Source organism: Rhinoderma darwinii, chromosome 7 (assembly GCF_050947455.1).
Source record: "Rhinoderma darwinii isolate aRhiDar2 chromosome 7, aRhiDar2.hap1, whole genome shotgun sequence".
NCBI classification, from domain to species: Eukaryota; Metazoa; Chordata; class Amphibia; order Anura; family Rhinodermatidae; genus Rhinoderma; species Rhinoderma darwinii.
Window position 1 is genome coordinate 25,682,215 of NC_134693.1, and position 16,150 is coordinate 25,698,364.

At 44.4% G+C, this 16,150-nt stretch overlaps 1 long non-coding RNA gene across 1 annotated transcript; it reads left to right on the plus strand.

Moving 5' to 3' along the window:
• Positions 1-5,061: 5,061 nt before the first annotated feature.
• Positions 5,062-14,845, plus strand: LOC142657084 (uncharacterized). The gene is made up of 3 exons (XR_012849803.1): positions 5,062-5,108; positions 5,204-5,260; positions 14,692-14,845. It is a non-coding gene; the product is annotated as an uncharacterized LOC142657084 (long non-coding RNA).
• Positions 14,846-16,150: the final 1,305 nt, after the last annotated feature.

The window sequence follows — 16,150 nt, forward strand, 5'->3', positions numbered from 1 at the left end:
ACACCAATGTGGTATTGACATCGGCCTCAGGCCAGTTACTTACATAGCAAAAATTCAGTGAGAACAAAAACAAGTGCAATATCTCTCAGAATGGTTGTGGAAGGCATGCATCTATGCACTCTGAACCCGCAGCGATGCATAAGACTCCATTGTAAAACAGAAATATAGTGAAGAAAGAAAGAATAATACAAGGACAGAAGGAAAGAAAGGGAAGGGTAGACATGAGTGACATACTTGAGCCTAGGGAAGGGGACCCGGAGCCATGATGGCCTTGTATTCCTCGGAGGATTGAAACCTGATCCATTCCCGCCATGTTTTGAGGAAGGATGAATGGGACCCTTTCATCGATGCTGTGAGGTCCTCCATTCTCATAATCTGGATCTTGTGACACCACATGCCAACCGACGGGGGACAGGTCTGTCTCCACAACGCAGGTACACATGCGTTCACCAAGTGGCGGACGACTGAGCGCCTATACATGGACAAAGGCATCTCACACAGATGGAGCAGAAAAAGGTCTGGTGATCTTGGAAGTGAAAAATCCGTAAATTTAGAGGAAATGCGCCACACCTCGGACCAGAAATCAGCCAAGGGTGGACAGTACATTTTTTTTTTTTTTATTAACTTTATTAAACTTTTTTTTAACTTTTTTACTAGTCCCACTAGGGTACTTTAATATGCGATCCTCCGATCGCTATTGTAATACACTGCAATACTTTTGTATTGCAGTGTATTACTGCCAGTCCGTTTTAAAACGGACAGGCATTTGCTAGGTCATGCCTCCGGCATGACCTAGCAGGCATTCACTACAGGCAGATCTGGGGGCCTTTATTAGGCCCCCGGCTGGCATCGAGAGACACAGACACTCGGTGATCTTCTCACCGAGTGTCGGTGGGATGAGAGGGAGCTCCCTCCCTCTCTCCAAAGCCACTCAGATGCGGCGCACGCTATTGAGCGCTGCATCTGAAGGGTTAAACGGGTGAGATCGATACTTATATCGATCTCACACATTCGAGCAGGGACGCCCCCAGCCCTCAGCTACTTCTGGCAGCTGAGAGCAGGGAGATTTAACGGCTCCCTGCTCTGTTTATTCTGATGCAGCGCTGTGAAAAGGCGTATTGGCGGTCACTAACGGGTTAAAGGGTTTGTTAACTTTGTTACTGGCCAGCATATTATTGGGGAACCCTTCTAACAAAAAGGGATTGTACAGAGTGTACTGCTTGAAACCCCAGTGATCAGCGTTCATCTGTGGGGAAATCTAGCAGCAGGGTTTCAACCTCCCTGCAGCCATGTCAGAAATTGGAGTTTGGCCGGTTCTCAAGCTTGACCATTAACTGGTCCACATCTGTCTTGATGAAGGTGGCTGATTCACACACACGCAGGAGTCCGGTACAAATCTCCCAATGAAGTGTGTCACCTCCTTTTAATATCTTGGAATAGAAATTTCTATGAAACTAGAGGAATTTGAACGATTGAGTTTAACCCCTTTACTGGCCCGATTTAACCTTAAAGGGAAGGTGTCATTAATTATTTGTATTTTTTATCATATTGCTTTTAATATAACAAATTTTATTTATTTATATTCTCGTGTTCTACTTTTTACTTCGTTCTTATTTTTACTTCCATATGGGGGGCTGCCATTTTTTTTTTTTCATCTCTGTATGTGTCGATTAACGACACATACAGAGATGGAATACAGCACATACAACCCCATAGAGAATGCGAACGGGAGCCGTTCCATTCTCTGCAGCGTACGCCGTTTGTGTGGAAACGGCGCATGCGCCGCTCCCACACATACTAAAACGAAGCTTGTTCGCAGAGTGAAATCCGGCGCCATTTTCATGTGGACCGGAAGCCGCTGCCGGACAGTAAGATGATGACTTCTGGCCACGGCTTCCGGCCATATGTTCAAGGAAGCGAAGGCGCAAGGAATAGAAGCGGAGGCGGCAGCGGCAGGTAATTTATGTTTGTATATGTGATGTGTGTATTATGGTCGTGTAGGTTAGTGTTATACTGTGTGCTGAGCACTATATCTAATCCTCCACTGTGCAGTCGCACAGAAAATGGTGACACACCGTGTAGGAGGTTTGAAGATTCAAATCCCTCCTCCTGGCACCAGCCAGAATAAGGGAGGGGGGATTGTGTGAGGACACTAGAGAGTGCGTCTACCCCAAATTTGCAGCATAAAGCAATGAGGTTGCTTTACCACATTGACCATGCTGCAATTTTTTGAACTGCTCCCTCTAGTGGCCAGCACATGGAAATGTTATAAATTCTAATCTAATTTATAATATTTCCTGACTTGTAAAAGAAATAAAACCAATGTGTAATCATTTAAATAATAATTGTTTAACTAAAAAAATATATATATATATTTCTTGCGACACATTCCCTTTAAGTTGGATGTGTGGTGGAAATTATATCTCTGTCATTGGCAGATGTAATTTAATTAAAATTATATGGATGCCTCAATTGCTCTATCTTTTACACAATGCACCTATATGGTTACCTCAGCGGTTCTTTTACAAGGTTAATAGGCTATTTCGGTCTCTTATATGGAATACAGGGCACGCGCGCATAAAGTTGGAGACTTTACAGAGAGATTAGACAGACGGAGGTCTGGCGGTTCCTAACCCCCGACTATTATCTGGCTTCTCAGCTGCAGCATCTCAGAGGATGGGATATCGATGACTCAGTGGATTCTAATAGACTGCTCTTACAACATTTCCTATGTTCAGACTCTTTATATGAGGCACTGGAGGCCATAAATTTAAACCGCGTACTAAAAATGATCCGACGCTGTATGTAATGCACAAACTATGGTGGAGTGTTCGAACTGTTCAAGGTATCACGGGTTGTTCACAATATACGGCTATTTGGGATACGCCCTGGTTGTCCCATATGAACACTCGAACAGATTTTGCTTTGTGGAAGGACAAGGGGGTTCGTAGAATGGACCAGTTGTTGGATAATCAGGAATTTAAGTTATTCTCGTGTTTACAGACGGAGTTCGGTCTTCCTCATAGCCAATTTTATAAATATCTTCAGGTTCGTCATGCATTTGGAGTGGAGAATAGGTGTAACACTGTCACAATAATGGATAATGTCCTGATAGGAGTTATTAGCAAGACTGGTCATACTTCTGGTCTCATATCCCTTCTGTACAAAAGTCTTCTGATAAGATTCCTAGATGATTCACCTTCCATATTGAGGAGTAAATGGGAAAGATCTTGGGCGAATGGAAGTCAGTGGGGAGATACAGTGAAGGAAATAAGTATTTGATCCCTTGCTGGAGCCCCAGATCGATGTCGATTGACAGTCATTTTGTATGTCTTCCATTTTCTTACTATTGCACCAACAGTTGTCTCCTTCTCACCCAGCGTCTTACTTATGGTTTTGTAGCCCATTCCAGCCTTGTGCAGGTCTATGATCTTGTCCCTGACATCCTTAGAAAGCTCTTTGGTCTTGCCCATGTTGTAGAGGTTAGAGTCAGACTGATTAATTGAGTCTGTGGACAGGAGTCTTTTATACAGGTGACCATGTAAGATCTGTCTATAATGCAGGCACCAAGTTGATTTGGAGCGTGTAACTGGTCTGGAGGAGGCTGAACTCTTAATGGTTGGTAGGGGATCAAATACTTATTTCTCTGTGCACAATGCAAATAAATATATATCATTTTGACTATGTGATTTTCTGTTTTTTTTTTTTTTTTACGTAATCTATCTCTCACTGGTAAAATTAACCTAGCCTAAAAATTCTAGACTGTTCATGTCTTTGACAGTGGGCAAACTTATAAAATCAGCAAGGGATCAAATACCTAATTTCCTTCACTGTATATTGTCACGGATACCTAAACTTTCTATGAATGAGGCACATCGTATTTCTCATTTATATTTGATACATTGGGTGTATAGAACGCTGGAATTTCTGACTAAAATTGGGGTTCGGGACTCCCCCGACTGTCCTAGGTGTGGTGGGGAACCTGGCACGCTGATGCACATGATGTGGCAATGTTGTAGTGGGAGGAAAAAAGGGTCTGGCACTGCTCCAATGCAGGGAAAGACACAGACTCTACAAATTGTGGCTCAGAACACATGGGAATACAGCTGTCAAAATGTTGCCGGCAGGGTGCTCATCGGTGGAAAACAGCACGTATGTGTAACTTGATAGAAGACAGATAGGAAATACGAGGCACTCACCGCAGTGGCAATAAAAAAGATTTATTGAGGTTGTTCTCGGTCAGTAATGATGTGGAGGATGCCAACGACCGTTTCACGCTACAAGCGCTTTGTCGATAGATTTCACTCCGTTTGTATGTGTCCTAGGGTATGTGGAGGATGTCTCTATTTCTGAATATGTTAATTTGGCTGCTTCTCGTATGCTATATGTGGCTCGGAAACTTATTGCACAACATTGGCTGGATGATAAACCACCTACGTTAACGGAATTCTGTAACAAAGTCACTTGGTTAACACGCATGGAAAAAGATATATATATATATATATATATATACATACATATACACACAGCCAGGAATGTTCAGCATACATTTGATAAAATATGGTCTCCATGGATGGAAAGCAGAGGCCCGAGTTCATCGTCCGATGTTGCGGTTGGGAGACAGTTTGGAACTAGACCGCGATAGGCAGGTAGAAAATATGTGAGGTGTGGAGTATTCTGATTGGCCGGGGGGGGGGGGGGAGGCGGGCGGTTTGTGCTTTCTCCAATGTGCACTGGATTTGTGGATGATATATTATGTATTTGACACGACGTTATGTGATGTTACTATGTATTCATGAGTAGGCATACTATGGAAGAAGGGGGTGGGGGGAGTTTTGTATGTATTGCGATGAAGTATCGCAACTGTTTTTTGTTTTTGCTGAAAATAAAAAAATAATCTTTGAGAAGACCACCCCCCGAGAAGTTCACTTTTCAATGCAATTTTGGGTGGTCTTCTCAGAGGTTTCACTGTATATTAAGAAATTGATTCGTACAGAATTGTGTTTAACTAATGGATAAGTAACCCTACTAATTTCTGGAGTTATTGTTTGTTTGATTTTCAAGGTTCATTTACAACGGATTCATCCCATAAAAGCATTGGAGAAAAAGTAATGTACTGATTTATCACCTATTGTGTGTCCATGTTTGTTGGTTGGTTATAACATACATTATACCCTTATGTTATATATTTATTTCTTATAAGGTGACCATCTTCTATGGAGTGATTCAATAATAATTGTACAGAGTCAACTAGAGGCAGGTATGAGCCACATTGACATAAAGTACTAAATAATTTACCTGGGGTAAAGATTCCATTTTCTTCTGTAGTCCTATATTTAACTGCTCTGGCCAAGGCATAGTGGCTTGTTGATGAAGTCCCTGGCACGCAGGGCACATCACCAGCCCCCCTTAGCCAGGCTCCTTTATTTTTCTGATGTATTCTGGTCAAAAAGGTGAAATCGACCATCATTTAGCTTGTATGTGCTGCTTACCTGTATACAGGGACGTATCTAAGGAAGACTGTGCCCCATAGCAAACTTTTAACTGCCGCCCTCCCGACAATGAACATTTATCAGTTCTGTGTGCAATGTAAAAATAGGCTGCAGGGGCGTGGCTTAGGCATGGCGGTGTGAGGATGCGTTCCACTGAAGCTCCGGACTCACCTAGCAGAAAATCGCCCGAAAGGGCTTAATTACCGGTCCTCGGCTGACGATGACTAAGGGGCGAAGCCGCAAGAACCTCCCGGTCACTCCTGGCACCTCGTCCATTGGCAGGTACCTTCGGTCCACGCTGGGACGGAACCTTGCCACGGTGCTCTTCCACTCCTTCTGCAGGCCGCACCCAGACTCCGCCGCCTCATGGAGACTCGCCGCCGCCTCCCTCCTCTGGTGAGGCACAGACCGACAGCTGCTCGCGGGATCCTGGAGCTTCCATGGCGACGCCGGAGAGAGGTCCGTGCTCTGCAGACTCCCCAGGGTCGGCTCCTTCGGTCCTGGTAGAGGACTTTCCCCCCATACAGCCCCAGTCAGTACCCAGGCAGGGTGTGGATTACATGGCGCCACCAGGCAGGGCGGTCTCGGCGCCATCTTTTCTTGCCGTCCAGCGGCAGTCTCCCTTACAGGACTGGCTGCTATTTTAAGGGGGTCATTCTTTGTCTTCTTTGCACTTCTTGTACAGTGCTGTTTATGTCTGCACCATTGTTTTTGTGTATTGAAAAAACGGAAAATAAAAGAATATATAAAAAAAGAAAAAAAATAGGCTGCAAAGTTGCGGATTATCCACGACCCTATTTTATAAGATGCCATTAATGATTCCACAGCCCCCCTGGAGTTTGAGCCACACACATATTCCTCCTGTCGATAGTGACACACACACACACACACGCCTCCTGTCGATAGTGACACACGCACATTCCTCCTGTCGATAGTGACACACAGATTCCTCCTGTCGATAGACACACACACACACACACACACACACACACACACACACACACACACACACACACACACACACACCCTTGTAGGTGGTGCTACACACACACACACACACACACACATCCTTGTATATGATGCCACATACAGTCCCCTTGTAGATTGTACTCATCTAGCCCCGTTCCCACAGCGAACGGTGCTGCTCCACAGCCTCTTCAGCAGCCTGATACGCTGAGACGGGACCCTTGCATATGCCAACGTGATCCAGTGACATTATCGCGCTGGCCTGCGCAGGGATCCTGTGTCTGCGCCTTTATAGGTTGCAGGTCTAATGTGGCCTGTAGCCAAGTGAATGGCAGAGCAGGGAGCTACCTCCCTGCTCTGCCATAGTATTCAATTGCATCTGCATCCTAAGGCTTGAGTGGGGTCCGTGCTGCCTTGCTGGCACATAAATGTTATGTGGCGGGCGGCACAGACCCCCAGCTGCTATGGCTGCTATAGCAGTAGTTCCGCTGCCTGTATACTGTACGTGTAAATAAATTATTGTTGCTGTAATACGTTACAGTTCGGGTTTATGCATTGTAGCATATAGCGCATACACCTTACTAAGATTGTCGCATCTTGGGCTGTCCTTGTGCCACAAATTGAAATCTATGCCAGCTATGTGTATATCTCTAACCATGATTTACACTATAAATTGTCGCAAATAATAGCAATCTGCTAGGTTGGCGGTGGCTCTGACCGCTCCCACAAAGGACGGGTTCCCATGTAACGCAAGCGCTGCAGAATTTATGCAACAAAATTTTGTGTAGAAATTCTGCAGCATTCACAGTAGCAGCAAAGTGAATGAGATTTTAAAAATCTCATGCCCACACTGCGGGGAAAAACACGCAGCATAAATGTTAATAAATTGACTTGTGTTGCGGAATTTAAATCTGCAGCATGTCAATTTATGCAGCGTTTCTTTATTTTTAGTTGCAGGTTTTCCTCATTGAATTGAATAGGGATGCAAAATCCACAACAGAAAGTGTTGCGACTTTTGCGGTGTATTCGCAGCAATTACGCCGCAAAAATTGCAACCACGGTGCGGTTTTTCAGAATGTACTGCGGGTTCAAGGTCAGACATGATTTTTACGCAGCGTATTCGCCCCGTGGGAACCCGGCCTAATGGAAAAGAAGTTTGCACATTTTTGCACAAAATAGGCGTGCAGAAAAATTTGGGACAACTTTTTTTTGTTTGTTTTTTATGCCAGAAAACAACGATTTTGCAAATCTATGTATAGAGGAAAAACAGAATTCAACTTATCAATACGATAAAGCTGTAAAGTACAAATTTCTCTGTTGTCACTGCTAACACATAATGTGCTCGTTTTATTCTGCGGGTCGTTATTGTTACAGAGATACCAAATATGTATCTATTTTAAAAAATATATATATTTTTTTTGGATTACTTTTATTAAATAAATGCTATTCTTCGACCGTGGGAGGCGTGACCGTGAGATTAAAAAAATGTTGGCCTTTCCTACAATATATAACCCTCCTACAGGCACTGAGCTAGCCAGTCTAGTACAGCAGGATGTTTATTTTTTTTTAGCGTAAGTTTATTTTATTATAATTTTTTTCACTACGCTCCATCCCGATCCACCACTAGGTCTTCTTGGGCAAAGCCAGCTCTCCACACCTCCATCACTGTTCCCCTGAAGCCTCTCATTTGTTCATACAGTCACAGCAACATTATATACAGTGCAACAATGAACATTTGGATACGGATATGCTGCATGAAAATTAGCACAGCAAACCCGCACTTAAAACGCGTCATGTGCATCTGGCCTTTAAAGTAACAACAAAAATGAGAAGCAGATCCAATGCGGAGTTTGGGAATGTAAATAAAGAGGTGTAGTAGTACGGGACTTGATATCTGTTTTTCTAGTGAGCAAAAGGGGATCCCCAGATTCGGTCGCTATCAGAAAAGGCCACTTAGTTCCATTATAACGGGCTACAAACCTTACCTATCTCATCATTTTAGGGAGGGGGGAGGGATTGTCTAATTAAGAGAAATATAAAGAAATGTGAAGATACATTTCATAAATACTAACTCAAACTTGTTTCTTTCGGGGGGCGCATGCGCGCAGCTGAACATGGTGGACGCGTTCTAACCAGGCTCCGCACCTCGTGAAGGCAATCCAGCATATATATCGCTAACAGCAGACATCGAGACCCATAAAAGAAAGGAGAAGTACCTTAGAGGTTCGGGCATCCACCTATGGCCAGAGGGAGTGGAAGAAGGGGTAAGCAAACCCAGGCTCAGAGGTCCGTGGCAGATATGCTGATGGCGGCGCCGAACATGGCGGAGCAAGGCCTGCTGCAGCAGCAGCAGGTGACACAGATAGAATCCAGCACGGCGGTGTTATCACAGGATTATCCTGTGCTCCTGCGGGAAAATAGCAGCACATCACTATTGCAGGCACAGGAGGATTTACAAGGAGAGGGCCCGATCCCAGACCTAGGACTGCCGCAATCAGTGCCCGTTCACGTGCCACAGCACTCGCCCATGCCGCCGGCCATTACTTCCGGATTAACAGAGGACGCCATCTTTTCCTGCATATCAAGAGCCATGCAAGCTCAGATGGGGGAAATAAGCTCCAAGATAGCCGCGGTACACCAGGATTTACACAAAGTGGGGGCGCATATGCAGGCTATTGAGACCAAAATGACCTCCGTCACTGCAAGAGTTAACCAGAATACTAGATTTATGGAGGATCTGCAGGAGCAATTGGAGGAGGCGAACACCAGAATTGAGGACCTGGAAAATCGATCCCGACGCTATAACTTCAGGATCAGAGGGGTCCCGGAATCTCAGACGGAGGTACCGGTGGTGGTTCGTCTGCTACTCACTACCTTGATACCTGATATATCGGAATCACATATGGAAATTGACCGGGCCCATAGAGCTTTGACGGCCATGAGGAGGGATGGACTTCCCAGAGATATTATAGTGAAACTCCACTATTATTCGATTAAGGAGAAGGTGATGGAAAGAGCTAGGAAGCTTCCGGTGATCACCATTTGTAATACAGCGGTTCAGATATTTGCTGATTTGGCTCCCCAAACCATTCAGAAAAGGCGGATGCTTCGTCCTATCCTGCAGACCCTCAAACACCATGCGATCCCTTACCGGTGGGCATTCCCATTTCGTCTCCTTTTCATGCGCAATAACAGGCAATATGGCTTCTCTACGCTACAGGAGGGAGAGGATCTGCTGAGGGACTTACATATTCTACCACCCCAGGATAAGTCTAGCTCCTCCCGACTCCCCATACGGGATCCCCCGTTGTCACCAATATGGCGTACCCAAGGAGGCCGTCCAGAGTTACCTCGGGAACAGAGGGTGGAATCTCGTCGGCAGCAATTGAATCCGACATGACGGAAAGGAGGCTGAATATAGAAGCAGATAGTTTCTTTCTCTTTCTTTTTCTTTATTCTTCATATTGACCGGAGATGTCTTCAAGCAGCACTGATGCTGAGTTTCAGCCGGATACCGCCAGTTGCAGTTCTCAGCGGACTGGGAGCCGGGGATCCATACGTTGGGGTGGATGAGGGGATTTCTTTTTGCTTCTCTGGACTCCCACTTATAGTAATGAAAATTTGTTTATAAGCTGACCCGAAAAAAGGCGAGGAAGGTTCTTGATGGGTCAAGTTCGCAGTGAGTTGGTACTCTGGCTATAGATATGTTTGTTTTTTTTTTTTTTTTAAAAATATGAAAGTTTGCTTTAACTTATATTTAACATGTGAATGCCTATTATGCTCAGGGTTGATATAGGTTAAGGGGTTGAATGTCTGGGTATATATTTTCGGAAATGCTGTGCCTTCACGACGGTCTGCTGTCCCCCTGTTAGCAGTCTTTTCTTGACTGCCTAGTCGGTAGACTATGTTCGGTACTATTGATACTTTGTGTCTGTTCTATTTTTGTTCTGTTTTTTACTCCCTTCCCTTTCCCGTCTTTCCTATTTCTGACCTTTGTCTCTATGGCTGGATCCTAATATGCACATGGTTCTACCTCCTGCTCTATGATGGCGGCCCTGGAATCTGCTAAAACCTTTAGTTTACTCACACATAATGTGCAGGGCCTTAATTCCCCGATCAAGCGTCGAAAAGCTTTCTTGTATTATAAATCCTCTCATGTTGATATACTATTTTTACAGGAAACACATTTTTCTACCTCCTCTGCTCCATCGTACTTTCATAGACACTACTCACAAAAATTTTTGGCTAGTGCCTCTACTAAGCACAGGGGAGTGGGCATATGGTTGTCTCGGTCGGTCCCGTTTACACCTCACAACACGATCTCTGACCCGGATGGCAGGTACATCCTGGTCTCGGGTCTGTTACATGAATCTCCAATAACCTTTATTAACTACTATGCCCCGAACTCCAATCAACCGGCGTTCTTCCAAGGCATGTGGCGCAAGCTCCACTCATCGATAGAGGGCCCGATAATTATGGGTGGGGATTCTAATATCGCCTTGGACGCGTCCATGGATAAATCCCACGCATCCAGGGTGCGACTTATACCTCCTACGTCAACCAGCATACAAGTAGCACGTTTCTTCCATTCGGTGGATGTCATAGATGTCTGGCGGGATTTTAACCCCACAGCAAGGGATTATACTTATTTCTCCTCAGCCCATAATATTCACACCCGTATTGATCATGTTATGATGTCAACTAGCTTACTCCCTAAGGTCACGGATGCTAGGATTTTGGCTACACCCTGGTCTGATCATGACCCGATTGTGGTTCGGCTGTCAGATTTATGTGGGAGACCGCCTATCTCCTCTTGGAGATTGAATGAGTCACTACTATCGGATCAGGAGATAGTTAAAGAAATCCAAAGGGATTTGGACACATATTTTCTACTTAATAAGGCACCAGACACCTCAATTATGTCCAATTGGGCGGCTCACAAAGCAGTGATTAGGGGGAAATTCATCCAGATAGCCTCGCGTAATAAGTAACGGTTGAAGGAGGTTCTGGCGTTAAAGGAGAAGAAGTTTGCGGATCTGTCTAAGCAATTTAAAACAGACCCCTCAGCAGATATTAAAGCAAAATTAGCGGAAGCTAGAACAGAATTAAATTTATGTCTGACAAGTTGGGCGGAAAAAAGTCTGCGTTGGTCACAACATAAGTTTTTTACACAAGGGGATAAACCTGGAACATTACTCTCTAGACGCCTCACGCCCCGATTTAACACCTCAACACCACCGAAATTGCGATTGGCGGATGGATCTTTATCACAGAATCCCACAAAAGTTGTAAAGGCCTTTCAGGATTTTTATTCAGCTTTGTACTCAGCACCACCTCAGTTTGATAAAAATAAGGCTAAGGTCTTGCTGGAAAAAACATTCCCTACTAAACTTTCCCAAGGGGATAGAGAAACACTGGATGCTGAATTTTGTTTGGAGGAGGTATTGGATGTTATTAAAAATCTGAAGGCTCACAAAGCCCCGGGGCCAGATGGGTTTTCCTCAGGTTATTACAAACATTTTAGGGAGGTCTTGGCCCCGCACATGGTTGAATTGTTCAATGCTTATCGGGAGGGTAATAATTTGCCCCCTTTTTCGAATTTAGCTTACATACATCTTATTCCCAAGCCTCATAAGGATCATACAGATCAGGCCAACTATCGCCCGATATCCCTTCTTGATGTGGATCTTAAGATTATGACAAAAATTCTGGCGGTTAGATTGAACTCCTTCCTTGCCACATATATACATAAGGACCAGGCGGGATTTATACCCCTCCGCCAGGCGGAGGACCAGACGAGACGGGCTGTGGACATTATCTCAGCTGTTCGCTCGGGGTGGGATGGTACTTCCGGACGTCAAAGTATGTTATTAAGCCTTGACCTTCAGAAAGCTTTTGACTCGCTATCCTGGGACTATTTGTTTTATGTCCTTGAGAGAATGGGTTTCGGTTCGGGTTTTTTGTCTATTCTTAAGATCTTATATTGTCTTCCTACAGCAAAAATAAATTCTAGGGGATTTATGTCAGGAGCTTTTCCAATATGCAGAGGAACGCGACAGGGGTGCCCACTATCGCCTTCCCTCTTTGCGCTGGCTATTGAGCCGTTGGCCAACCTCATACGAGATTCTCCCGACATTAGGGGGGTGAAGGTGGGAGGAGTAGAACATAAATGTGCCTTGTTTGCGGATGACATACTGCTTTTCATATCGACACCTCTCACATCCTTGCCGAATCTCTTTCATATTCTTGATCAGTTTGGCAAGCTGTCTGGGCTTAAGGTCAACCACTCCAAGTCGGTGGCAATGAATCTTACATTGCCAATCGGGGTAGTGAAGCTCCTAAAACTTAACTTTGATTTTCATTGGGATGCACGTAGATTGACGTATTTGGGTATTAAATTGACGCCCACCATAGAGTCCCTTTACGAGGACAACTTCCCTCCACTTTTTCAACAAATAGCTACAGATCTCACTAGATGGTCCCCTCTTAATCTCTCATGGTTTGGGCGCATTGCCTCCATCAAAATGACGATCTTGCCCAGATTGCTATATTATTTTCGCACGCTCCCTATCGTGGTCCCTCAGAAGGCGCTTAGACAAATCCAAGGGCTCATCATGTCGTTTATTTGGGGTTCTAAAAGACCGAGAATACAGAGACAAACTTTATTTACCCCTAAAACTGCGGGGGGGCTGGGGGTTCCCAATATCCAACAATACTATCATGCAGCACGTCTGGCGCAATTTACAGATATGTATGCGAGACCATACTGCCCCCAGTGGACGCAAATTGAAACGGCCGCATGTACCAGTTTCCCGCTGGAAACGTTACAGTGGATGGAGTCCTCGGACAGACCTCCGGTTCTCTCCCCTGTGCTTTCTCAGATGTTACAGCTGTGGGACTCGCTTAGAAAGAGATTTCATATTAAATCACCCCATAATCCGCTCATGACCATCACGGGTAATTCTGCCTTTCCTCCGGGTCTGCGTAGAATGGAATTCCGGTGGTGGCTCAATAAGGGGTTTTACAGGATTAAGGACTTCTTTATAGGGGGGGACATCAGAACTTTGGATTACTTTAAGGACTCACACTCGATGCCCCCATCGGAGCATTTTAGATACATCCAGATACACCATTTCTTGTTGGACTGGAAATCCAGGAGGGGGGACATCAGTACATTGACCACTTTTGAACGGCTGTGCTGGCTTTCTGGCCTACGACGTAAAATATCCACGATATATTCAGATCTGGTTACTCCGGTAGGTAAACTCCCTTACATGACACGATGGGAACACGATTTAGGCATGGGAGTGGAATTGGAGCAGTGGAGGGAGATGGCTTGTACGACCTCGAAATTATCCATCAATACATCCTTGGTGGAAGCGGGTTATAAGGTATTAATGAGATGGTATATGGTCCCTACTCGTATAGCTCGATTTAACCCATTGGTGGATAAGCACTGCTTTAGACAATGTGGTGCGGAGGGTACACTAACGCATATTCTATGGGAGTGTCCAGTGGTTGCCACCTTTTGGAACCAGGTATACCAGCTTATTAACACAGTGATCCAAGTCAAACCCCCCAGGGATGTGATTACGGCTCTGCTATGCGGTCCTATTCCGGAGGTTCGGGCCCCCGCACGTAAATTTCTCCGATATGTGTTTCTGGCAGCTAAAATAACTATCGCTAGGGCCTGGCGAACACCCACGTTGTCTATGGATATGTTGATCGCTAAGATTTCATGGATAATGGTTAATGATCGCCTAACACATCTGCTGGCGGGTACATTAGACAAATTTGATGCCATTTGGGACCCATGGAGGAATCACACATTTTCGTGAATACATAGAGATGGTTAGGAAACCCTTCTACCCTACACCTTTCCTTCCCCCCGTCCTTATCCTTCTTTTGATTATTGTGTGTGTTTTGTTTTTCTCTCTCTTATCTTTCTTCCATAGAGGCCATGTTAAGGTACTCTATAAAGCAATGTGATGTCAAGAATAGTTACCTATGTTAGCAATGAAGACATTTATATACTATATATTTGGCAGGAGTGTAGACATCATGAATGGTATATAATGTGAGATTTATTGAAGACCATGTTGGTCTAATACTTTGTTTAATTGTATTACTGAAATGCAAAAGTTGAGACTCTGCGAGTCTGTGTTATTATTATATTATTATTTTACAAAACTGTTTAATAAAAAACTATTGAAAACAAACTTGTTTCTTTCAGGGAAAAAAAATAAAAATGTCACATTGCCTTAAATACGAGGGCACCCCATCAATGACACTAGCATCTGCTGGTATAACCCCTTCCCGTCTGATTGACGTAATTGACAATATTGACAGGGAAGGCGATGCATATACTGAAGCTACCTATGCTCGATCTGGAGCCTACGCCCATGGACTAGAAAACAAACCTGGAAAGAGAATCCCCAGGGCTGGAGTATTTGCTAAAGCTGGTGTCTGGGTAGCAAAAGCAGAGTGTAGCGTGTTTGAAGCTGAAGCCAAAGGTCCAAATGCCAGTGCTGGAGCGGAGGTCGCTGCAACTGGAGTTGCGGCCATAGCTAGAGCAGAAATTGGAAGTGTTTCGGCTTGCGCTGGCCCAGTTAAGGTTAGTCTTGGTTTAGGCGTAGATACTGGGATTAGCGCAGGAGTCGATGGATTGGAGATGAAATTTCTAGGTACTGGGTTCACACTTGGACCCACACCCAGTGTTTCTCTTTTTAGCTCTAAGGTCGAGTGTGTTGTTATGTAAAAAAAGAAAAACAAACTCCGGCAACTAAGTAATGGAGAAAGATGGGGATCGAATTAATCTCTAAAAAAAATTTAGCTTTCAGTATTTGCCAAAGATTTAGAAAGTCCCATATTACTGTCTTGCTTTTTGCATAATTTTGTGCTACTTTTACACCTTGTATGTAAATTCTTATGTATAATAAACGTTCTTTCTGCTCGCTCTATTGGACATCTGTTTAGTCTTACTTAGCTGCGATTCCACCGCAAAAATCGCAACTCAGGAATCTTATACTTACCCAGAATTCTGTGCTTCTTTGTCCAGGCCGACCTCCTGGGTTGAGCTTTCATTTCATGTGACCACTGCAGCCACTCAGAGGTTGCAGCCGTCACGTAGGATAAAACGCCATCCCAGGAGGACCGGCTGCAGAACGGCAGAGACATGCGTCGCCTTGGCTACGGGTAAGCATGAAAGTTTTATTTTTTACCTGCAGTTTTTCGCAGCGGATGTCCCGGCCGGATTTTCGTCCGGAATTCCCTGCGGCGACCAGGGTGGAAATGCTGTGTGCTTTTACGCAGCATATCCACCTGTGTGAACATAGCCTAAGGCTGCATTCTCAAATATATTGCTGGCATAAATAAAGATACAGCATCACTCTGCCGGCACGAAGATATATGCAAACATTGAGCTTTTCTTAAAAAAATTTATGAATTGGAATAGGACTCGTGCCAGAGACCCTAGAGGTGTTAAACCGTTGTCTCGGTAACTGTACCGTCCAGCGCACATCCTACGTCTCTCCGCGCCTTTTGTCAGATCAGGCTCAAAAATAGGATTGGCACAACTAAGAAGAAAATCAATATATTTTTAATCTTTTACAAAATATTTTCCTGCTTTAAAACTCTTAAAGGGGTATTCCGGAACTAAAAAATTACATTTATTTAAATAAAACAATGAAAAA